Source organism: Pyxicephalus adspersus, chromosome 2 (genome assembly GCF_032062135.1).
Source record: "Pyxicephalus adspersus chromosome 2, UCB_Pads_2.0, whole genome shotgun sequence".
NCBI lineage: Eukaryota > Metazoa > Chordata > Amphibia > Anura > Pyxicephalidae > Pyxicephalus > Pyxicephalus adspersus.
The window spans coordinates 56,069,784-56,096,286 of record NC_092859.1 but is presented as its reverse complement, the minus strand read 5'-3'; the positions used below and the strand labels follow the sequence as shown (position 1 = coordinate 56,096,286).

At 37.4% G+C, this 26,503-nt stretch overlaps 1 protein-coding gene across 1 annotated transcript in view; it reads left to right on the top strand.

The window, feature by feature from the left end:
• TENM2 (teneurin transmembrane protein 2) overlaps positions 1 to 26,503 on the top strand; it is a 1,565,317-nt gene that overhangs the window by 411,585 nt on the left and 1,127,229 nt on the right. The gene's annotated exons all lie outside the window — the stretch shown is intronic.

Sequence of the window (26,503 nt, the reverse complement as noted above, 5' to 3'; positions counted from 1 at the left end):
AAATAAGTGATTTAAAAATATGCTTTTTTCTTAGCGCACATAAATGTTTTAAACATTTCAACAGCGCAAACATTTTTTTTTAGAGCTAAGGGTAATATGTGTGCCATTTGAAAGAATTATTTTTTAGGGGAACAGTGACTTTTCATGCAAGCTCGCCAGTGTAAAGCTGCCGGTAATGCGTGGCTCCGGCCGCGAGCTCATCCAGTTGCTGAATTGCACGATGGCTTCCGATTTCAGATCGAGCAAACCGATGCGCGAGCGTCCCACCGATGCGCGAGCGACCTTCTTGATGAATCAGGGCCAAAGATTTAAAGCCCTAAAAATACCTATAGTAGATGATTTTAATACTATTTGGTCTCATGGCAGTAAGAGCATGTGTTTCTGAAGAGGTGATGCCACTTTCTTATTAAACTCACCTTCTAATATTCTTTTAGGGATTTTGACACTATTGTTTTTTTGGTGTCAATTTGAGGATTTTGGTACCACATTCCTATTATCAAATGAAAGCTGAATATAAATACAAATGTTTCTACATTTTTTAATTCCTTAACACAAGTAAAATATTTTTCCATTCTTAAGCACACACAGCTATCCCAATTCATGTCCTATTAGTATCCTATTAGTATCCAATTGCATGATTAAATAAAAATAATAAAATTCCCCATGTAATGCTCTCTGGCGCACCTTGATGACCATTTCAGTGCATCAAACTGAACCGCAAACTAACCAAACCTTGAGGGTGTCATGGACTTCTTCACTTCGCAGGAGAATAAAGACTCCAACAGCCCACTACTCACATACAGTTGCATGCTTTCCAATGATTCCCCTCTCTTACCAGATACCAGAGACTAAATTCTATGGCAGGAGAAGTAAGTAGTGTAGGATTTTTAGCTCATTATTTCCATTTGTCAAGGTAACTGTCATTCAAAATTGTACAGATGAATTTTTAACATTATTAAGTAATGGAATTATGGCTTTTTTTTATGATAGCTCATCATATGACAAAATCAATTGTGTCTCAAAATTGTGCAGAGGGATAAAAAGAATCATTGATTGACAATTATATGTCCATAGTAAATGTAAATCAGTTACCATAATTCAAAGCAAAACAACCCAACCAATACATATAAATCTGTAACAATTTCTACATTACAAATAAATTTGTCCATTATAACTTAATTAAACCACCTCCCTACACGTACAAATCCATTTTCTATATTTTCTATATAATTAATCCCACTTACCAAACACAGAATTATTCATATGTCCCACAGGTTTCCCAAATAAACAGTATATTATTTTCTTAAGTACCTGTATATAGATTCTCTACTTTTTAGCATTGTTTTTACTGTCTTATCTAGAAAAAAAATCATAAGAATGACTTAGCATCTGGCAATTTAAAGCCTAACTCCTCTGTTCTGTAGATCCAATTATTACATTCCTTGCACTTGCCACAGCAAAAAGTGCCTATTTTATTCTCTATCATAACAAAGTGGCTACTTACCAATTTGTCTTTTAAAAATGAGGCTCTACGATATTTAATCAAAGGTTGCATACCAATGAATTTCCTAATTTTGGTTAAATATTTAGAGATTTTTTAGGGATTTACTCAATACTCAAAATGGTTCACCTGCAGGAGATATCCAATTTAGTTTTCTGAATGCAAGCCTTAGAACTCACACATAAGCACAATCTTGATAGAAGTATAAGTGGGGAGTTGACAACCCTCCATGCAAAAGGGAGCACTTTTTACCTGGTGAAAGCCACAGCTGTTAGCCAAGTGCGGAAGTTTGTTTTATGAATTTGTTAATAACAGTAGCAGAATGCTGACCATTGTTATTTGTTGCCAACATGTGTTTTTGTTCCATATATTGTCAGTAACTGGGAACAGAAACATCACCACACTAACAATATTGCTGCAACGTTCTACCTATTTTATGTGGAGCTTTACAACATTCAGCACAGTACTTCTTAGTTTTCCCGTTCTTTCAGGGGATACACTGAACAGGATTAGATTCTTCTTTCACAAATCCCTGTTTTGTCATTTCAACATAGGAAGTCCCTTAGAGCCCCTATTTTATTTGTGGAACTGAGGAATGCAATGAAAACTATTTCTTCCAGTAAGACCTCTGGCCCAGATGAACTTACCTTAAAAAATAAAAAAAAATCTCTCAGCCTTCCATCAGAATACCATTGGTCAATTTTCTCTAGACTGACTTAGGGTTCACAATACTATCCTACACCTAAAGAGGGCAAGGACCCATTAGTATGTTGCAGTAACAGATCAGTTTGATTGGTGAACCACAACCTGAATTTGTTCATTAAGGTTTTGGCTTCCCATTTGTCATTGGTTTTTCATAGACATTATGATCTACTGTGGGTAATGACATCCAGAGAAATAGGAGATGATATTAACAGGCTTATAAATTGGATTCACTTACAGCGTTCAAGACCAATCACAAATATGTTACTTTCTACTGATGCAGTGAAGGCCTTTTATTGAGTGGATTGGACATTTATGGATTACTTTTTGGTTACTATATCTCCATATCTAAAAGCAATCAACAGGGCTGCCCCCTATTCCTTAATCAATAGTGTCACCTTAAATTCCTTGTTACACTGTTTACTGGCTAATTCAGACTTGGGGGTCTTCAAATTGGTGGAGTTCAACAAAATGTTGCAGCATATGCAAATGATTGTCTCTTCATGATTAATATTCTAATTACACCCATATCTAATCTTTATTATGAATTAAATTTATATAGGTACTTTTCCTCTTTAAGATAAACAAGGCCATGTCAAGAGCCCTCAATTTTTTTCTCCAATAAGATCTTCAGGAACTCTTGAGCCAATCTTATTCCTAGGTTCCCAGGCCAAGGGGCCAACAAAGTCTCGAGTGTTCCAAGTAAACTTCCTTTCTTTAATGGTCTGGCTGTACATATATTATTAAAATGAATATACTGCCAAGAGTTCCTTACAATCTGCAGACTCTTCCTCTACAGTTCCACAGGAACTGTGTTTCAATTTAATATACTGGAAAAGCCCTTGTATGAATCGAAAGCTGCTCTTTTGTTCTAAACCAACCAGGGGCTCGGTTATGTCGATTGGACACGTCACTCCATTAAGTTGACTCACACTTGGTCGAGGTAGTAGAGTGGTATTCCCATTCTAAATATTTATAAAATTTAAATATATTTAGTAGTTAGCAGTAGAGTAGTTAATTATAAATTGAATATTAAAGTTATTGATAATTATATGGACCCACTATGTCTTTTTTATATCTGGGGTTTTATATCTGGGATATGTTTATTTCCCTACTGGTTGAACTTGACAGACTTATGTCTTTTTTCAACCTAACCTACCATGTAACTATGTAACTATATTTTCTCCTGTAAACCACTGTGAACTTTCCAAATACACATTTTTTTTATTCTACTGATTTATTTTGTATACAAACTATTTTTGCTTCATCTAGCTATTTGGGTTTAATATTGTTTCTTCTGTGTCACTACTGTATTTATCATCAGGTATCCCGTGCTGTTTGCCATCTGTGAACCATTTTATGGAAGAAGCATAAACATTATACATAGGTGTTGTCACAAGTTAGCTTTTAAGACTACAAAGATGCCTTCTTCGATTGTGACAATTTTACAGTTTATTGGGAGAATATAAAACTTACAAATAGATGCTGTTTGGAAATATCCTCTGTAAAGATTGAAAAAACATCTGCAACATGCATTATTTTTTATATTGTCCAGTAAAAATGATTAGTTATGAAGTACCTAGCCATTTGTTTTTATAGCTGATGGTGATTCATCTTTGAACTTTTGAAAAATTATGCAACCTGTAACAGTATACCATTTTTTTTAAGATGCTGGTTTACTAAGTGTAAAAATTAAAAAAAAAAAAAAAAAAAAAGTTTAGCTGGAATCATTTTATTTAAAAATCTGTATTTATTTTCTTTTTGCCCTATTGGAAAATATATTGAGCTAGACTCACAATATTTATTCAGGTATGCCATCACCGATATGCAATCATGGACTATTATGTGTGTTCTAGTTAATGGCAAATCTCATTGTAATTGGTTTGGGTTTTCCCATGGGGCTGTAAAAGTATCTACAGTAGCCAAACCCCTGATGGCTAATATAATAAGGAAGAATAAAGGGAAACGCAGAGGATTTTTTTTTGGCTATAAAATATTTTATGTATATCTGCAAATGTTCAACAAACAAAAATTATCGTTATTGTTTACAATAAAAACTTTTTTAGTGCATTTGGTCCTCATAAAAAACCCTGGAACAAAGTGAGGGCAGTTACAGGGACTTAATAACAGACATAATCCTATTGCCAAAATTGAAAAAATGATCCTAATTATCTACAGTGACCTGGATCCCGATTTACAATGCGTTTCAGCGGTTTTGGCCTCTGGGGATTGTAGGGAAAACAAGTAATAATACAACTGGATCACCAGGTAAGTTGGGTAGGTAAGGTGGGTGGTTGGAGAGAGAATGGATTATGCATATTCCAAAGGAGGCCTCCCAGGTTTGTATGTGGGATCTCTTGTTAGGTATTGAAGAAACAATTTAGTGATAAATCATAGTCCAAATTACTAAATAGAGTCTGATGCTGTGGGGTCTGTTCACAGATCGGAACTCTGGAGTATTCAAAGAATAGATGCTAAGGAAAATGCACTGGGAGAAAATGCTTTAACCAGATAGTGGCTGTTTTCGAACGAAGCATCCAGGGTGTCAGCATGGTGGTGCTCTATCTGTCAGCACCACTGTGTTGACAACCTGGATGCTTCTTTCTAAAGGGCTACTATCTGGTTATTCTCTCCCAAAGACTTCTATAGCGTTAAAAGAGTTCAAGAAGGCCTCTATATATTTCATTGAAGTTTCTCTTTGCATATAGTCAAACGTTCCATTCCCAACATTTGGGACCAGGCAGTGCTTATTGCAGAAAAACATAGGGGATGTCCCTTCTGCAGTAAGCATCCTAACTTTTCTTAAAGCCATCCTCAGCTATCAAAAATCACTGAGCTGTGTATTATTATTCTTATTAGCCAGTATTGATATAGCAGCAATATAACGGAATACTACATGCAGGACTTTTTAGGCAGCTCAACTCAATAAAATAATCAACAATCGGTAAAAAAAGCACTTTTTTTTCCAATTAAAAACGCCTAAAACATGGTTATTTTTCATCCTGCATACATATTATTTGATCAGCAATTTAGCCTACAGATTTTCTGATATTATTTTCTGTTCTATATGCATTTCGCAGAATTTGCTTCATCAGGAGATATTAGAGAAAAATCCTAATAAAAGGAACATAATCTTATTTTGTGTTATATTGCTGTTATCTTTTTGGGATGTGGCAGTATTTAAAATTTGAACACGAATTGGGAAGACATATTTTTCTTTGTTCAGTATATAGCACCAACATCCCTACCATAGTCATGTGTCATTAACATAGTATGAAGACATATTTTTGAGGGGATTAACCTAACTGCATGGTATTTGGGTGTGGGGGGAAACCAGAGTACCTGGGGAAACCCACACAGACAGAACATACAAACTCCTTGCAGATAGAGTCCTGGCAGGGATTTGAACCTGTGACTTAGTGCTGCAAAGGTGAGATTGCTAACCACTGAACCATCCATGCTGCCCAGTTGGCATGTGATGAAATTGACTCCCACTTTTATGTAAGCTGCCTGATTCCAACATTTAACCTCTTCATAGAGCAAACTCAAATGGCTTAAACTGAAATCCTTCTCTGACCTCATGGGAACTTTTCCCCTGCCAGATTGACTATCTCTGTATCAATTGCCATATCTACATTGTGACAACCATTGATGCTAACTATATATATATATATATATATATATATATATATACCTCATCTAGAGAGGTTGCCCCTTATGTCCTGTGTAAATAACAGATTTTGAAGACAAATAATTTTAAAGGGGCCGAGAGAATTAAAAAACGGATACACCTGATCCTCAGAACTCTCTTATCTCCAATTCTCCCTTTAGGTTGACATGTGCCAGCAGGATTCTGGTAAATCATAGACTTAATAACAGGCATGCAATGCCAAGCTGCAATATCTAAAGCTAGTAAAGTACTTTCTTGTATTAAGAAGAGAATAGAGGAATAGACTGCAGAGATGGAGACATTATCCTGCCCTGTACAAAGCATTGGTCAGACCACATCTGGAATATGCAGTCCAGTTTTGGGCACCAGTTCACAAAAAGGACATTGTTGAATTGGAGAGAGTGCAGAGAAGGGCAACTAAATTAATAAAAGGAATGGAGGAGCTCAGCTATGAGGAGAGATTAGCTGAACTGAATCTATTCTCCCTTGAGAAGAGTTTTTAAGGGGGGTTATGATCTCCCTGTATAAATACATAAATGGTTCATATGGAGAACTCTCTTCCCCAATATTCACTTTGAGATCATTACAAAGAACAAGAGGGCACTCTTTGCGTCTGGAGGACAAGAAGTTTAATCTCCAGATAAGGAAGGGTTTCTTCACTGTAAGGTCTGTAAAAATGTAGAATCGGCTCCCTCAAGAAGTAGTTTCAGCAACTACTATATATTGCTTGAAAAAAAGCTGGATGTTTTTCTAGAAGCACATAATATATATATATATATTAAGGCTTTAAAGTAAAAATAACAGTGAGTGTTGATCCAGGGAACATCCGATTGCCTCATGGAATTAGGAAGGATTTTTTTTTCCCCTGTTGAAGCAAATGGTACCAGGGTTTTTTATTTTTGCCTTCCTCTGGACCAACTATGTCCATAGAGTTTTATATCTGGAATATGTTTATTTCCCTGGTGGTTGAACTTGATAGACTTATGTTTATTTTCAACCTAACGTACTATGTAACTATGAAGAGCTCCAGATGCTGCTGCTACCAAGCTATTGAGAGAATGTTGGCTATCATGCCCCCACTGGGCTTCATTATTGCTATAATGAACTGGCTGTGTTATGTAGTAATAGAAATATAAGTTTTTATTATATGCTTTCTAGAATGTTAGTACTTACAGTTTAGCTGTTACTTCTTGGAATAAAAAAATTGTATAATTGGGTGCCTTCATAGTAGTTTTAAATGTTGGATGACATAATCAGCAAACATTTCAACAATTAGAGCTAATTTTGCAAAAACTGTGCTCCTGTTGTGCCCACTAGATTTTGCTACACTTTGAGGAGCATAGAAGAAAAAATGCAATTTAAAATTATTATACAAGTATACAACCTTCATTAGAATGAGTTTTATTTTGCTGGATTCATGTATGGTGAAAAGAAATTTGACATTGCAGTAGCATTTAATTGTTGATGTTAAACTGCACAGATTTGCAGTGATAGTCACTGGAAACAATAACACAGTTTAACAATTTTTTTTTTCACTTGCCAAAGATTTTTCAATAAACTTAGTGTATTTCAGGTCTGCTGAATCAAGAAATTATATCAGTTTCATTGAATTTATTCTAGTTCTTGTGAAACAGGGATCAAAATAGACAATTTTACCAAAAACAAATGTTAACACAGCATAATAATATCAATCTTTATTTACACCAATGTTTTGTATTTTATTTATTAAATGTAGCTTTATTTTCATGAAACTTTCATTTGCCTTCTTTTTACTTATACATTTTTTTACAGAAATTTGAGTTCTTCAAGAAGAAGTTGTTTAAATAACCCTAATGTTTTTGCTACATTTGTGGTGAATAATCTCAGAAAAAACAGAGAAGAAGCAGAATGTGTGAAACAAGCATATCTTGCATATTTTGGTATTAAACTGGGGGACCAAGATAAGTATTGGGCTTCCCATATGGTATGCAAAACTTGTGTACAGTGTCTACGTCATTGGAAAAATTGAAAACATAAATGTTTGAAATTTGGTGTACCTACTGTATGGCGAGAGCAGAAAATCATCATAATGATTGTTATTTTTGTGCTGTGAATGTAAAAGGTTTCAATTGTTACAAGAAAAACAAGTAGGAGTACCCTGATTTTGAATCAGCAAGACAACCTGTGCCGCATGGTGCTGATGTTCCCATACCAGTGTTCAGTACACTACCTGATATTCCTGTATCCGAAATGGAGGATATACAGGGTTTGGAGTGTACTCCAGGAGTTAGCAGTGGAAGTGAATATAAAGGAAGTGTTTCATCAAACCAGCAGTTCTCCCAAGAAGTGCTCAATGATTTAATACGTGACCTAAGTCTGTCAAAAAAAGCATCAGACCTTTTAGCATCCAGGCTAAAAGAAAAGAACTGTCTGAGACTGGAAGTTAAAATAATGATTTATAGGACAAGAGAGGTGACACTCCTACCATATTTCAGTGAAGATGGAGACTTTGTGTACTGTTGTAACATCCCTAGACTACTAGCCCATATGGGAGTACCAGAATACCGAGCAGAAGACTGGCGGCTTTTCATAGACAGTTCCACTTGAAGTTTGAAATCTGTTTTACTGCATAATGGCAACGGCTATGCATCAATTCCAATTGGTCACTCAACAAAGCAAAATAAGTGGTCTTACAAAAAAAAATGGTCTTACAAAAGCCATATGTGTTCATTTAAAAATGGTGAACTTCCTACTTGGACAGCAAAGTGGATACACAAAGTACCCATGTTTAATCTGCTTGTGGGATAGTAGAGCAAAAGGATCACAGGAAAAAAGTGACATGGCCTCCAAGGGAAAACATGAAAGTGCAGCGAAGATCATTAAAGAGACAATGGTTGACAAAGAACAAATCATTCTCCCTCCACTACAAATAAAGTTGAGATTAATGAAGCAATTTGTTAGAGCTCTGAACAAGTATAGTTTTTTATTCAAATACATTTGTAGATTCTTCCCTAGATTGAGTACTAGAAAAATTAAAAGCAGGAATCTTTGATGGACCCCAGATTCAGATAAACTGATAAACTATGCAAATTTCACAAGTTACATGACTGATACCAAAGCTTCTGCCTGGCACAGCTATGTCATGGTTGTCAAGGACTTCTTGGGTAACCATAAAGCACAAAATTATGAAAAACTGGTACAAAACTTGCTCCTAAACCTTAAAAATTTGGGTGCTACTATGAACATAAAGGTACACTATCTTCATAACCATTTGCAAAAATTTCCAGAAAAGCTTGGCCGTTTCAATGAGGAACAGGGGGAGAAGGTTCCATCAAGATAAAGAAGGTGATGGAAGAAAGGTATCAGGGCAGATGGGATAGACACATGATGGCAGACCACTGCTGGAGCCTTCAACGTGATTGTCCTGATCATCAGCATAAAAGGAAATCATACAAACTGAGGTTTTCAATGACTATTTCTGTAAATATACTGAAAATAGAATATATTAGGCATAGGCATAACTAGTTTAATTTTGCTTAATTGTCATGTTTCATTAGTTTTCTATGAGGTTAATATTGAGGTCATTTTTTCAAAAACTAGCGCCAGTCTAGCAGTCAGCAAAACCAATACCATATTTGGGTTCTGTGCATCAAACATAACCTAAAATGACTTTAATCTGTTTGGCGGAAAAAGTTTGTTGACCAGTGTAATCAGTGAGACAACAAACAAGTGCTGTACTGACAGTGTTGTTCCTTTTTTTTAGATATGTGGTAGAATAAGCAGGAGGTGCCCCACTGTGTCCTCCATATTAAAAAAATACACATTGTTCCTGTAACAATTTAGTGGTTTCGACAAGGAGTATAACTAAATGAATTCGGAAAACAGCTGAACAGATGCTAATCTTTCATCTGAGACGATCCCAAGCATTCATCTCTAGCTTCTGTTCACAGGTTTGGATTTAGAGCTAACCACTGGAATTTACAAAAACTTATTTTCATGCAAACATTTTTATATTGGTTCAAAATGTGTACATATTGAGATACACTATACATTTTCTGGAATGAAATGATTCACATAGTGGTACTTAAAAACTAGCTTTGAGTTCAAGACAAATACCATGGTTGCTATGGAAAGGTCAGTGCAGTTCATGCAGTCAACAGCTCATACTGCAGAAATTCCAGCAGTATATATAATGTTAGTGAGCATAAGATATAACACTTTAAGGATTAAATATATATTATTTAAAAACTATAGAGATAAGCATCTGTACTTGCTATAGGTGTATGTATAGGTATGTAGTAACATTTTTATATTAATATTTATATTATATATGGGTATAGTAGGGAATCCATATTTAAGTGTCCATTTTGGAAGATTTACTTCCATTTCCTTTTTTACAGATCTGTGAAACCAGGGGTGCCCAACCTACGGCCCATGGGCCACTTCTGACCTCTGCTCATTCCCTCTTTGCTCTCTCTCCTCATTGTCCTGTGGGGGATGGGCGCACGCAACTCCTATGTTTCTGTATGACATTGTGCTGCCAGGAGAGGGAGCTGTTCCCGGTCCACCTTGTACTGTGAGGAAATCCCAGCAGCAGCAGCGTGAGTGCTGTGTCTGCTGTGTGTAGCTGCCATTATCCCCATGTAGAAAACCTCATATCTCCTTCAATGCTTGTCAAAGAAATGTGAAATTTCCAGGGTACACAGTGAACCCCAAGAGCTGGTACTAAACCAGATGTAATCCTTAGTTTGTCCTCTACACATAACAAGTTGCCAGATACGGGGTCACAAGCATAAAATCTTAACAACAATCTAATATATTTCTATATTATTTTTACATTAGGGGGGCTATTTCAAGACCAGGGTCCTCAAATTGAGTTTGCAGGTTGAGGACCCCCTGGTGGCCATTCTCATGGCAATGTTAACGTTCACAAAACTTTAAGGCTGCATTTAGGTTGGCGGTTAGGTTGCTGTGTGGTTACCCCTTTTCACGTGCTATGGAACCTTGGCTCGCAGGAGACATTCAGTACTGCTCACTGCAGTGAAATCTGCAGACGCTGAGGTGTGAGGGACTGAGCGGCTTGCAGGGTGCCTGTTACACATAGCCAGACACTTACCTACTCTGAAACCCAATTTCTCTGGAACAGAAGATGTTGGCAACTGGAAATGTGTGAGCCAGTAGGAAATGCCTTTTGCCCCCCCTTTCCCCAATAAAATGTTATACCCACCATATCATGCTACCCTGTCACACATAGCTATTCACCTACTTTCCATGAACCCCGCTTACTCTGTAAGAAAAGGGAAATATAACAGCAATTGCAAACCTCTAATGGCTAACTCCCCCTAAAATGTCATCACTACGCTGCCATCATAAGATACAAAAACTATACCTGTCATAATGTGCTACCCTGTCACACATAGCTGGCCACTTACCTTCTGTGAACCCCAATATCTCTTTAACAGTAGAGAAAGGGAAATGTATGATACGTGAGGGACTCTTGTGGCTACCTCCCCCCCCACTAAAAATGTATCATTCCTACCGTACCATATCTGCTTTTAAGACATGTCTGCTTTAAATTACAATTTCTAATGAAAGGGGAGCTGTAGGTATATTAAAATGTATGATAAGTGGGGGACTCTTGTGGCTAACTCCCCCTAAAATGTTATTGCTGCAGCGCTATCACAGGATATGAAAAACTTTACCTATCATACTATGCTACCTTGTCACACATATCTGGCCACTTACCTTCTGTGAACCCTAATTTCTCAGGAACGGGGAGATGTAGGGCCCAGAAGATGTACCCCTTGGCTATCTGTCACATGAATTGCATTTCTTTGGATGTATCCATTGCAGAGATTCTTGATTATTAATCTCTTTTATTTGGTGCATGTATGCTACAGTAACTAGAAACATTTTAAACATTTTAAATTTAAATTATTCTAGTTTTAAACATACATCTTTAATGTTTGTTTGCATTGTGGCCCACAAGTGTCATTCCAATGTGAACAGTGGCCCCCTGATTAAAAAAGGTTGGGCACCACTGTATTAAACAATTCAAAAGTACAACTTTATATAATGCCATATCCATATACAAGACTGACTAAATAAAGGGCAGAATATATGTTGTTTATCCATCATATATTCATAAATTTGAATTAGCATAGTGTTTTCATTCTCTATTTTTGTATGTATGACCATATTTTAATGTATGGACTTATATATAGTGTATTGTAACCATACTATAGTGCATCACATATCAAACATTTCACAGACACACACACACACCCGTGCATTCCACTGAATTGCTGCTATAACTTTCTATGAAGACTTTTGAATAAACCACTTTTTTATAATACATACATAGGAAGATGATCTTGTTCCTAATACTCCCCAATAATATGTTTAACAAAACATCTCCTATATAAAAGTGCTTTATTTGCACAAAGATGTGCTAAGTTATCTTAGATAAGCAAAAATAAAAAAAACGCCAGGTTCACTTCCATGCTCAACTAAAAACTGTTGTGCCTCGAAGACAACAAGTAAATGGAAATCTCTCCCATAGGACACCAACTGGTAACCATTAAATACTCTATCCAAAACAAACAAAAATTTGATTTTAACCACCTGGCCGTTAAGCCCGAGCATGCTCGGGGTAAAAACTTTTGCAATTTTCGTTAACCCCGAGTTTTTCTCACCAGGTGGTTAAATGTAAACAAATGTTATATTGCAATCCGATTGTCATACATTGTATGACAATCAGATTACAACTGAAAGGAAATACTCACCCAGTGTCTGCAGCTCCTCTAGCAGAAATAAAAGATTTGCTATTGCTGCTGGCATCTGCAGTGAGATGTATAGCACAATGCAGAAATCCTGCATTGTGCTGTGCATCTCTCCGGAGATGCCAGCAGCTTCCAGCGTCCATCGTCTCTGTCTGTGTCTGTGTGAGCAGGGCAGGGAAATCCCCCCCCTCACATCACCCGGAGGATGAGTCATCTTCCGGGTGATGTGATTGGTGATGTATAGGGGTGTGTCAGGGAGGGAAATTTAAAAGCAGATTACAATGTAATCTGCTTTTAAATGGTTTTTACAGTACAAAAACACCACACAACATGAAATAAAAATAAAAATACATTTTTAATTTTATTTTTAGATTACATTGTTGTCTATTATTTCATTATTGTTTTAAATTATTATTTATGTATTATATTATATTTTATGATTTTAATATAATAAATAAATATAATTATCATACCCAGGAGTTAATCCTAAGAATTACAAGCCCACAATATAAACAAAAATTTAATGCAAAAAAAAAAATAGGATAGGATTTTATTAAAAGTACATTTTTTTTTACATGATTGTGTGTTTCAAACTTTTTTTTATATTCATGATATCTACTAGACCCTTGTTCGGACATATTTCTGAAACTTACAGGTCTAAAATGTAAAAAAAAAAATTTCATGAAAAACAGTGTAACACTTTTGGTACAGAAATCTAGACATCAGTGTAACACCCAGGAGGTTAAATACCTTTTTAGTATTTATTTTAAAGTATTATTCTCAGGACCTATTATGCAGAAAATAGTCTAGTGCTAATGGTAGTAGTAATGATAACAGTAAAGACTTGCCTTGATGCATCTTAATGCATCTTGGTGTCAGAATAGTTTGTCACTATTCAGGAAATACCCTTTAATTCAATGTTAAATGGTCAACATTAAAACACTTAAGGTCAAGCTAAGGTATTGTATTCAAGTACAATACTATCATTTTAATTTTTTTTTATCAGAGAAGGCTAATTCACCTTTCAGCATTACAAACAATATGGATACTTACATTTGCACAGTATTGTCTATATTACCAATTGGTTTGCATATTTTGGGCAGACATCACACATGACCCTGATTGCTATGTGTGTGTGTATATAAAATTCCTTACAAAATAAATATACCATAATTATTTAAAGATGTAAAGAATATAAATATCTGATACTGCTTTTTTCACAAATATTTTCATGCTGAAAAGGTGAACTGGCACCATGAAAATGCCAGAGGATATAAAATGGCAAAATGAAATTATAGTGAATTCCCCAAGGAAACTTCTGATGATGTGAAAATTAATCTCAGCATGTCAGAAAAGTTAGCAATCGAATCTCCAAGAGCAGATAGCTATATCAAGAACCCTCTTTGGACTTGCAATTGAGAAAATATGATTTTCTCCATATGACACCACTTGACTCCTTGGTTGGACCTCAACAGGATAGATTTTTTTTTTATGTTACAGTAAAATATTACAGTATATTTCCATCCACAGCAGCCATTTTATTTCAATAAACATGCGTCATCTTTTACAAGCGACATTGCTGTACTATTCACATACTAGTTTTATTATCAAGACATCAGTTAAGCAGAGTGAAATCAAAAGTATGAAAGTCAAATAGAGTGAAAGGTAAATATACACCTGAACACAAAAAATAGCACTGGCATTGAAAAATGCAGGAATTAAACACACACATTATTTTTTTTTTATATTAACCTTTCTTTGTAAAAAAAATCTTAAGGTTGCATTTGAAACTATGACCAACTTCATTTCCATTACATTTTGATTAACAGATTAACAATGGTTCAATTTTTCAGTGTTTTTTTCTAGCACATAAATTCTAAAAACATATTTTTAACTTTTTAAATCCATTGTTACATCCAGTGTTGCTGATGTCCTACTGTCTCCTATCAACTTTTTCCTTTCTAGATGCACACCAGTGATGGCTGAATGTCTCTCATTGATGAATTGTTTTCACAATAGGAGTTAAACTACTTTATTTATCTTTAAATAACACCTGCTGCAGCACACTGTAATATGTTGTAATTTGCTATAGTGTATGCAACATTAAAAGCAATTTGTTACTCTTTCACTCAGTGCACACCAATGCAATGCATACATTTGGTCTATTGGAAACAATGGAATTCATCTTATTACCCCATGTTACCTTGTGCAGAACAAAGGATGTAGTGTAAACAGACACTGAATCATGCAGAAATGTATTTACTGCTGGAAAACTACACACTAAAAAGATCCCAGATAACCGCTTTTATATACCATTCAAAATATTTATGGACAAGACATGATAAAATCAGGTTCTGGACACACAAATTTTTAGAGGCTGTTCATTTAGCAAAGAGTTTATTCACTTTGGAAAGTACTGAATGTTTTCCCTTTAAAAAGGAATGAAATATGGTGAAGTTGTGTTTTTCCTTAATTCACTGACCTTTTTCAAAATTAGCATTCACTTTATTAGGTGAACAGTTTTTATTCCTTTAGTAAATCAACCCATTATCTTTGGAGAGAAAAGCCTGCTGTTTTATACACAGTCACATTTATTTTTGGTCAGGAGGGTGGGGGAATGGTAAGCGTCAAATAGCAGGAGGTCAAATGGAAGGAGGGCAGTAAGGGAACCCAATTTCAAGTTGTTTTCACAGGGTTGAAGGCAGCAAACGTCCAACAAAAATATACACCCCCCTGGCTAACAGAGAATAGCTTATCCTGGCTGGCTTTTAAAAAAAAAACAAAAAAAAAAACAAATGCTTCCTTTCCTATCATGAAATCACAGATTATGTAAAAGAAAGCTTGACTCTCAGCCCCGGATGTTTAGGACCAGGTGTACTAAATAGGCCTCTGACCCTCAGAAAAAAAGGGAACCATACCTGGGATTCTGCCCCACCCTGCTCTTGCAGATTCCTAGAAAAAACTTCCCTGAAAACAAAATAATTCTGACAGAATGGGTGCGCAAACAAGACAAGGAGGCCTGTACAGAAGGAGCCCTTTCATTAATGGAAAAAAAATTGCCGATTTCACTGTGCATGCAATCTTATTGCATCCATCTACGTCAACCAATCTCACACCTGCGCAGTACGAGATCGGGTAACTCAGGAAAAAGAACCCTGGAAGAAGGAAGAAGATGTCAGCACCCAGCGAAGACGGATAATGGGACAACGCGGGACCCAAATGAAGTGTGTGTTTAGTTCCGCTTTAAAGATAAATAATTTTTTCTCCACTTACAGATGACTGCATGAATGTCCCAAAATGAAAAAACAAATTTATTATAGCTTGTATGTTTATTTCAAAATCATTTATTTATAAATGTTCTCTCTCTCTCTTTACTTGAGATCAGTAAACTGTACTGATTTCAGTTGAAGTTACTGTTCACTGCGGCAATATGGGAAGCCAGTTATACTACAGGGATTACATAATTTTGGAATAGATGAATATGGATAAATATGTGTCTTAAACTGCGTACACACTTGCAATTTTTGTCGTTGGAAAGGATCTTTCACGATCCTTTCCAACGACAAGGGAGTGCACGATGCATGAACGGTGCTGTACATACAGCACCGTTCATGCTCTATGGAGAGGGGAGGGGGAGAGCGATGGAGTGGCACCCTGCTGCGCGCTCTCCCCTTCCCTTTCATTACGATCAGCTGTCGTCCATCGTCCGTGCATCCGGCAGGTCGGTCGTCCGGACGATGGACGACACCGACTGTACACACGGCAGATTTTCGCCCGATAATTGGCCGATGCCGATTATCGGGCGATAAAAATCTGACGTGTGTACGTAGCTTTAGTGATTTTCTTATTCAACACAATTTATGTTGGCTTCCTATTTCTTGTCCAACTCATAAGAATTTGTAGTCACTGGTATTCTAAGTATATGGCACACATTGGTTCATATATATAAGGTTTGGCAAAATAATTGCCTTAGGTTTAGCTGCACATTGTCTTGTTCTGGCATTAAATTCAGACCATTTTCTTCAAATTTTGAAAGGAAAGTAGCAGTGTAGCAGCATATTTAGAAGGCAACAAAATAAAAAAAAATGTATGCTAGTTAAGGGAAATACCATAATGTATTTAACATATACTATTATACTAATAAAATGATGAGCATTTATCAATTTTTAAAGTCTTTTCAGAGAAATCAAACATACTTTTCATTTTAGTAAAGTGTTAAATATAATGAAATGAAATATTTAAAAAAATAAAAACTACACAAAGCACATATCGTTAGTGATGTTACATTTTTTCTCCCCTATTGTGATTCTTAATTTTTTCAGAAGCCCAGAAGCCTTCAGACTGGATGCTTTTCAGATCCTTTCTCAGCTGAGTGCTGCTGATATCATCACATTCTGATGGTACCTCTCAACCATTGTACTGCAAGCTTGGAAGCTTGTTTGACCCTGGTGTCACTGAAGGGATCTTTCAGGGTAACATCACTAAAAAGGAGATGTGAATATTAAAATTAAATTCATTAAAAATACTTCAAATAATTAATTAAAAACCATAGCGACATTTAAAAATGAAAGCCTGAAGTTGTCCTTTAAAAACGAGTGGATATTTAAAGATTAGAGGGGAGATTTGAAAAATGTATTTTTACCAAAGAAACAATAGTTTTTAGCCTTTTGGTTCAGCTAAATTTACCTAGTGTTGGTCAAGTTTGCTGGCAGCCAAAAAGAGATAAAGTACACAAGTCTTCCAACTCAAAATAAAAAAAACTGGTGCCGAATCTGATGACCGAACATCAGCAAAGTTCAACTATATTTGCTTTGGGCTAAATGACTGTAGCCTGGGTCGAATTTGACACTGATTTGAAACCAAACACAAAGTATAGATGTGACTAGTTATAACATGACCTGTATAAATAAAAGTTGTCACAGATATATTTTCAGTCTTTTATGAATAAATGTGCTTTATATAGCCAACAAAACCATCATTATTTCCTTCAGATATGTTTTGTAAAATGTAACTAATGTTTAAGCCAATTGTAAAATGCTCACAACTTAAAAACCTGCAGGTTTTTTTGTTTAAAATAACAAAAATATGCTAGTTAAAAGTGATTTACAAGGAGGTCACAATAGTCCAATAATAAAAAAAAAAATTCAAATAATATTGGTTTAGCTGATTACAGAGTGATTTCTGGAGGCTCACAAATTCATTGCTAATATGTTGCTTTTTGAAAGTTTGTTTTTATCGACAAATCCTGCCAACCATCTCTGTTAACAGCATGAAATACTTTGTCAATGCTGACCTGCCCATAGCAAGGTCATCACTTACTGCTTTTTATGCATAGTACCAAAATTTTCTTATCACCACACAAATATGTCCAGATTGTGATGACAAAGCAGATAGCAAAGAATAAATAGTGTGGTCAGCAGGAGTCACTGATTGACAAATATTAATTGCTTAACTGCTTCCTTCTTTATAAATGTTCTTTACAAAATCTGCTGATTTAATATATTGAGATAGAAGACAAGGTCATACAAAGTGTTACACCATGGAATTTACTGTATACCAATTGCTTTATAAACTTACATTAATGTAGTATGAACCTCTCCTTAAAAACCTAAATTTATCTTCAAATGAAGATGTTTGCTAACTTTTTTTATTATTATACCGGAAATTTGGTGTGCTCCTCCTGGTAGACCTCTGGCAGAATTTCCCACACCTCCTGAAGTCCTTCTAAAACTTATTTTGTGTTATTCTTTTTAAAGTGTGCACTAACAAAGAACAGTGGTGACTACAATGACCCTCTATCACCACGTCTATGGATGTGCAGGATGAAGCAAAACATTTAGGAAAAAAAAAGGTGTGCAGGTGTACAACGCAACCCACTGATTTGCTTTTGTGCAGGGTTCTACTGAATATGTGCACGAGTCTAGTGTGTTTCCTCATATTTTTTGTTCTATACTGTGTATAAGTGTCATTGGAGGCCTATTGTAACTACCATTGTTCTTTGAATTACACATTCATGCTCGGCTGGTAACTGCACCAATACTCTGTTCTGTGCATGTGTTCTCATATTAGAGCATTCTTCTGCTGGCCTCTTCCCCCCTCTTTGTAGTGACTGGGGGAAAGCACAAACCAAAGGGTGAGCATGACCAGGCTACATGGGACACTTGGATTAGAGGGAACTAAACTAACTTTCAAGAACTTTAAAATAATAATGGGTTACAGTTTATGCATGGTGTTAAATTTGTGACCATCAAAGAAGCAAAAGGTCAGTAGGGGGGCTTTCAGGTAAGCCAGCCCCTTTACTATAAAGGATGGGAGGCAGGACAGCTAAAGTGTCATTGAACGGAAAGCTGCTGTGAATAAAGAAATGAGAGAACTGACAAATTGCACAAAAGAGACATAAAGGTCAATTGAGGAAGTGTACTTCAATTCTGATTGCTGTCTTTTGTGGCAATCAACCCTTTTGTTGCCTTTTCTCTACTTTTGTGGGCTTTTTGGCTTTATTTTATGGTTGATTTCAGGTAAGAAGCTACTTTCAGCTGCTGTTGCAAACTTTATTTCGTTTTATTTTTTTTTTCGAAAGTCTTCCTTTTCGAAATAAAATTTTATTTTAGGGTGTGATATTTTGGGGTTCCTATTTAATTGAGCGTTTTCTTAGTTTGGAGATGCCTTTTGTTAGAAACATGCTCCTGCATCGCATTATATCACTCACAAGACCATTTGTCCCCATATTTCAAATAAACATTAAATATATAATAGGCCAGTAATCCCTGTTTACAACTGCTGGCTGTTGACCAGTTTAGCGATGCTGTTTTCTTTTTAATATCTTATGATATTCTTATAGTAACCCCCAAATCTGCTCAATTTTGGGCCTAGTTTTACTCTATGTATCCTGCTACTGTCAAGTTTTGCACTACTGTTTTACTGCTTACCCTGTAATGTATCCTAATTAGGACAAATGGCCATACTTTGTTCTCTGGTATATTGCAGTCTATTACCCCTGACTAAAATTGTACTGCTACTAGATAATTGTACACTTCTGTATCCTCTTAATCAACTTAATTCCTGTAGTAAAACCCATTTTTTTTCCCTTCACACTTAGTAATTTGACCCTAACCTTGGTCACCTTAATGGAAAACTGTACACTACTGCATAATCTGTGGTTATGCAATCCTCATTATGGAACTACTGCCTACTCCTAACTCCTCTCTTGTATGTTTTAGCTGAATACCCCTAATTAAAACTGCAATTTTACTGCCCAGTTTCTGGTATCCTAATACTTAGGAGATAGAGCCCAAGCCTATATTTTTAAATGTCAAATGTACCGATTTGACATTTAAAAATACAAAATAATTACCGTATACCGCTAAGGAGGTTAATAAAGAAAGAGTATTTGTGGGGATATGCATCAACAGTAGATCATTTATAACAAGTGCAGTTTTCAGTGATGCCTGCTCATTTTTGTTTGCTTGAATCAGAAATTAGTACCAGACATTAGAATATGTGCAGCTCAACACAACATTAAGTGTAAAACTCTAATGGAGCCCCATATAAAAAAAAGGAACCCGACAAGGGCACTAATCCATCCCCAACCTATCCAACTAAAGAAAACATTTTTTTGGCTGGATGTACAACTAGTGAAGTAAGGCCAAACCAAATTTCCTGGACTTCTTCTGTAGTCATAGGCCTCATTTCAGAGGGACCATTTCCTAAAACAGGGGGGGATGTATCTACCAACCAGGACCCACCTCTGGCATCTTGTACAGCTTAAACAGAGTTTAGAGATTAGGTATGTACACACACTCCCTCAAGAAAGTACACTCTCTTTTAATTCTAATGTACAGAATGGGATTGGATGTTTCCACAAATACCCAGTTTAAAATGCTGAATACAGTACAGTAAGTAAATATTATTACTCTCATCTGGTGAAAATAAAGTAAAGGAAGGTGTTCTATTCAATCAAGGGAGGGAGTAGGATGAGAGAGCAGCATCATTCTGCACTCTCCTTCATAGAAGTAAACAGTGGTTGCTCCTGAAGATTAGAGGACCACTGTATACATATCAAAAAAGCACAACTGTTTGTCTCAGGTGACTAATATCTGATGTGTGTATGTAGCCTAATTCTGACACATCTGGTTATGCATCAGAGGAGCCAGAGAGACCCACTGCTTTCTCCCCAAATATTAAACACATTACTGCAAGCTGCCCAGACAGTTCAGGCAGATCTTCAACATTGCAGAACTAAAATTAAACCCAGCCCTATTGTACAAAAATATTTAATTACAGTAAAATCCCCCTGTATGGGTACCCAAAAAAGAAGTATGGTGGAGAAGCGGCAGAAAATCACCAAAAACACACGCCCAAGCACTGGCCAAACCCCCATGTTTCATTACCTATTTAATTGTCACAATAAAATGTTTAAAGTTTTTTTTTATTCTATTGAATGTTTAGATATATATCTATATCTATTAAAAAATAGAAAAATCCTAGCATATGCAGTATTGGAGTCAAAATAAATTACATGTCAACCAATCAGAATTCTTTATAGTTTTCTATGTAGGATGAAACTGGTTGCTTTTAATAACTCAAATTTAGTGACATTTTTTCCATATGTGCCCACTTTTAATGAATCAATCCCTATTTGTCTTTTTTAGTGTTGAGCTGTGGGAATATATCTTTTATACCTTATCCCTCTGTACAAAGTATAGTTCAAACTACATTCTGAAATTGTAGGGTATATTGTACACATTTTTTGACTAGATTGATTTTAAAAGGTGGGTAGGATAGCTAAATAATGTGTTTATCACCCTTACAATCCTGAAATTTACTCCATGGAGTTCTGAATGCAATTTAAATGGGTTTCATTTTCCATTCAAGGGAGCTATACTTGTCCAGTAATTACTATTAAGTGTCTATATCCTGTTATTTCCAAGTGCATTTGTGCTTGCTTTTCCTTTCTGCAACTGAGATCTCTGTGTGGGAGTGATATCCCAGTGTTTAGTTGGAGCTCGGGAAGAAATACAAAAGAAAAATTAATGCCAAAAGAAATTGACTTTTAGTATTCTAGCCTGTCCTGGTGGCCTTTGCTTATAATTGCTTAAAAATCTTAAACAAGATAAACATACATGATATATATATGCCTTTAGGTATGTGGACATTGTCAGGATGACCCACCAAAGTTTAAACTAAGTATCAGAATGAGGAATAAAGGTAATTTTTTTAAGTGACTTTAAACATAGCATGGTTGTTTGTCCCAGGCTGGTCTGAGAAATTGCTGATCTGCTGGAATTTTTATACACAACCATCTCTAGTGTTTACAGAAAATGTCACAAAGCTCAGATCATCTCAAATTAGTCAAATTATTTACTTGAACATGACAATTAATTCACTGTACTCAAAAAGATTCCATGGTCACCGGATCTCAATCTAATGGAGCACGTTTGGAATGTTCTAGAATCAGAGATTTGTAAATCTCAAATTGGGAACAAGGTTGTATATATTAGGAATGTACAAATAAAAAAACAAACTCTTCAAATTAAAAACAAATCATGAAAACAGGGGGCGCTAGTAAGCAGCCGACTGAGATGACTGCATTTTAACTCGGCTATCCTACACCCGGGCGTGTAGCCAGCTATAGCATCGGATACGGAGGGACTTTGCAGAAATTCTGGGTAGCACATGAATCCCTGAACATGGCCGCTTCACATGGGGAAAACCTCTGCAGCATAGCAGTTGCAGCTGCAGATGCCAGCATGTGTTTCTCTAGCCAGATGTTAGCACTGCAGGTCGGGCCGGCGCCACTGCTCCTAATCGTAGGCACGGGCGCCGGGTCCTGTCTTTCAGGTAACCCTCTTCCTATGTTCCATACCTGTGAGACTTGCTCTGGTGTTTGAGCTGGTGTGGGTGTGTCTCTCCTTGTCTAGGAGGTAACACACGCCCTCTGTTTTCCACAGCCTATGAGTGATTACCTGCAGGTATTTAAAGGCACCTCCTTCTACAGGAAGTTGCCTGAGCAATCTCTGGCTTACTCTGTGTTCTCTGTGCTATGGTGTGTTCCTGTTTGGCTTTACCGTGTACCAGACCTTGCTGACGATTTTGGACTCTGCCTGTTTGCTGCCTGACCCTGACCTCGGATACGTTTTGGACTTTACCTGTTTGCTGCCTGACCCTGACCTCGGACTACGTTTTGGACTCTGCCTGATTGCCGCCTGATCCTGATCTTGGATCCTTGCTTCCTGACTCCTGTGGTCAGCTGCCACTGGCCTGGGGATTGCTCTGGAGTGGCACCTGGCAGCTACCCCGCAGCCCAAGCCTATCCTCACCATCAGAGGCTCTAGCGAAGACCTGGTAGCTGCTTAGTCACGCCCCTCCGGAGTATAACCAGTCAGTGGCACAGTGGGTCCACACCCGCTTGCATAACACCAGACACTCAGGCAAGATGGCGGATCGCACCCCGCCTGATGAGGCTACTTCCTGTCCTTAGATCCTCCGGATATATTGGATGTATGCTCCAGCAATGGGTCCTCCCTATCTATGCCTATTGCCCAGCCCAACTACATATTTAGGGATGCTAATGGCTCCTACAGGTGGAACTCACACAGGCCCCAGATAAGCTATCCCAGAACCTCACTAAGGAGATCAGAGAGCTAGGTTCACATATCATTGATCTTGATATCAAAATGGATGATGCGAGGCCATGGAAATTGGTCACCGCAGAGGTAATATAAGAATTAGGGGTTTGCCTGAAAACATTGGGGATTTAACCTAACCTTGACCACAACTTTTTCTCATACTGCTTTGGGCCCCTAACCCCCGCTCTCTCCAAAATCACCTCCCCAGATGAAGCTGCCACCCTGGTAAACCACTCTCTCTCCTTGGCTTTGGATAAAGTTGCCCCTGCCACCTTCTGATACTATACCCACCCCTTCCACCTGTAAATCAATTTTGGCATTCCTCAGCCCTGCTACTCTGGACAAAGTAGCTCATCATCTCCATCTACTACTTGTCAGCTTGACCCAATTCCCTCTGATCTACTCCGTGCCCATTCCACCACCCTAGCCCCTGTCCTAACCAGATTATTCAACCTCTCCCTTTCTACTGATAAACATCCCTCCACTTTCAAACATGCCATAATTCTCCCGATTCTAAAGAAACCCTCCATGGACCCCTCCCTACCCTCTAACTACCCTCTAACTACCATCCTTCTCCCATATGCCTCTAAACTTCTTGAACGCCTTGTCTACAAAAGACTCACCAATTACCTGAGCAGCAACTCTCTTCTTGACCCTCTCCAGTCTGGTTTTAGAGCTGCCCATTCCACTGAAACAGCCCTTAATAAAGTGGCCAATGACCTCATCAGAGCTAAGTCTCAAGGCAATATTTCCTTGCTTCTTCTCCTTGATCTTTCTTCTGCTTTGACACTGTTGATCACCCCATTCCAATACAAACCATGTACTTCATTGGTATCAGTGGCATCGCTCTCTGTTGGTTTGCTTCCTATCTCTCTGACCGCTCCTGTCAAGTTTCTTTCAATGGTAATTCCTCCTCGCCCACTCTCCTCCCTGTTGGTGTTCCCCAAAGGTCAGTCCTTGGACGGGTTCTCTTTTCTCTGTACACCTTCTCTCTTGGTAGTCTCATATCCTCCTTTGGCTTACAGCACCATCTGTATGCTGATGACACTCAAATCTATTTGTCCACCCCTGACTTCTCTCCCTCAGTCCTGGATAAGGTCTCATGCTGCCTGTCAGCCATATCATCATGGATGTCTTACTGATTTTTGAAACTCAACCTGGATAAAACAGAACTCATTATCACCCCCCCCTCAAATTCCAAATCTCCCCCTGACATATTTCTAACTGTTAACAACACTGTTATTCATCCCTCCCCTCAGGCATGTTGACTTGGTGTCACCTTTGACTCTGCCCTCTCATTTATCCCCCATATTCAGAACATTTCAAGGTCCTGTCACTTTCACCTATGCAACATCTCCTAAATCTGCCCCTACCTGTCCCCTGGGACCACCAAACTCCTTGTACATGCTCTTATCATCTCTCGTCTGGACTACTGCAACCTGAATGAATGCTGCAGCCAGACTCATCCACCTTTCCCACCACTCCTCTTCCGCTGCATCTCTTTGCAGATCTCAACACTGGCTTCCATTTCACCTTAGAATCAAATTCAAGCTCTTCTGCTTTGCCTTCAAATCCCTCCACAGTTATTGTCCCACCTATATTTCTGTACTAAAAAAGTACTCCCCCAGCCGCTCTCTCTGCTCCTTTAATGACCTACTAATGACTTCCTCACTCATAACCTCATCACACGGATACAAGACTTCTCTAGAGCTGCCCCAACTCTCTGGAATGGTCTTACTCATCCTATTCAGCTTGCTCCTGCTTTCTGCTAATTTAAAACAGCACTCAAAACCCATTTTTTCAAACTTACCTAGCCATCTTCTTCTGTCTTTTGAAACCATCACTACTTCCCACCACTACATATCTCCCATCCTATTGTGTGTAAATTCCCTCACCTACTAGATTGTAAGCTCTTCGGGGCAGGGTCCTCTATTCCTGTCATTTGCAACCCCTATTTAATGTACAGCGCTGCATATTATGTTGGTGCTATATAAATCCTGTTTATTATTATTATTAATATTATTAATAATAATAATAATAATATTAATTTACCTCTTTTGTCACAGCTTTACTCCAAGATATTCTCCCAGATTAACCCAGTGATCATTTAGAGTGTGATCAGATCCACAGGGTACTGGGCCCTAAGAAGCAGGATTACCATCCTAGGGATGTGATCATTAAGCCTACCTTTTATAAAGCCAAGGAGGCCATTATCAAGGCTACGTGTACCAAAGAGGGATCTCGCGTTCTAAACACATTCGTATCAAATTTATAAGGACATGGCCCCACAAACCATAGAAAAAAATAGGGTCTGAGGCATCCTTAACAACTCTACAAGACCTGGGTATAAAATGGGGAAATGGGGATTTCCCTTTAAATTGTCATTTGAGTACCTGGGGCAATCCTGTTCTGTTGCAACACCAGAGAAAGCAAAAGAACTGTTCAAATATCTGAAATTACGGAAACCGGGCAACTTCCCAGAGTCCTCTTTGCGACTCTCCGCATGCAATTAGGCTATCGCCAGTTTGGGAAACCCAACAGCGCAAGAAACGCTCATCACCCTAGAAATAACCCAAAGCATTCAGCAAGTTCTACCACTGCCAAAAGTCTGATGGAAGCCGCTCCGACATGAAAATGGACAGACTATTTTTCTTCTTTTGTATATTTTTTGATACTACTGATAGGTGGACTGGCACACAATTGAGGTGCTCACCCTCATATCAGGTTATTTCTTTTACTTTGCTCAAGCTTGGGTATGTAGCTAACGTGGTTTAATGTTGATGATTGATACCCTTATATATAACTGGATAAGTAGCTCATGCCTGGGTAGGTCTGGCGTACCCCCAATGAGGCCTTGCTTTTGAGCATGCCATTCTCCTGCTCATGCAGGTATTGTAGGTGCCATGTGCCAGCAGGTGTAGTCATTTGTTAGATGTTGGTAGATGTTTGGAGGAAACTACACCATTCTATAAAGGATTCTACCTACTTTTCATCATCCCATCAGTGCTTTACCAGGATAGACCAAAACTTTGTACATCCAAATTTTTTAACCCAAATTCATATGGTTACGATTTTATCTACCCCATGGTCAGACCACTCCCCAGTTATTATAGAATGTACCTAATCTTAATTCCAAAATCATCAGAATTTCATTGGCATTTAAATGATGCCATGTTATCATCACCAGATACGGTACACATAATGGAGTCAATTTATTCAATTGGCTTCACATCAAAAGAAA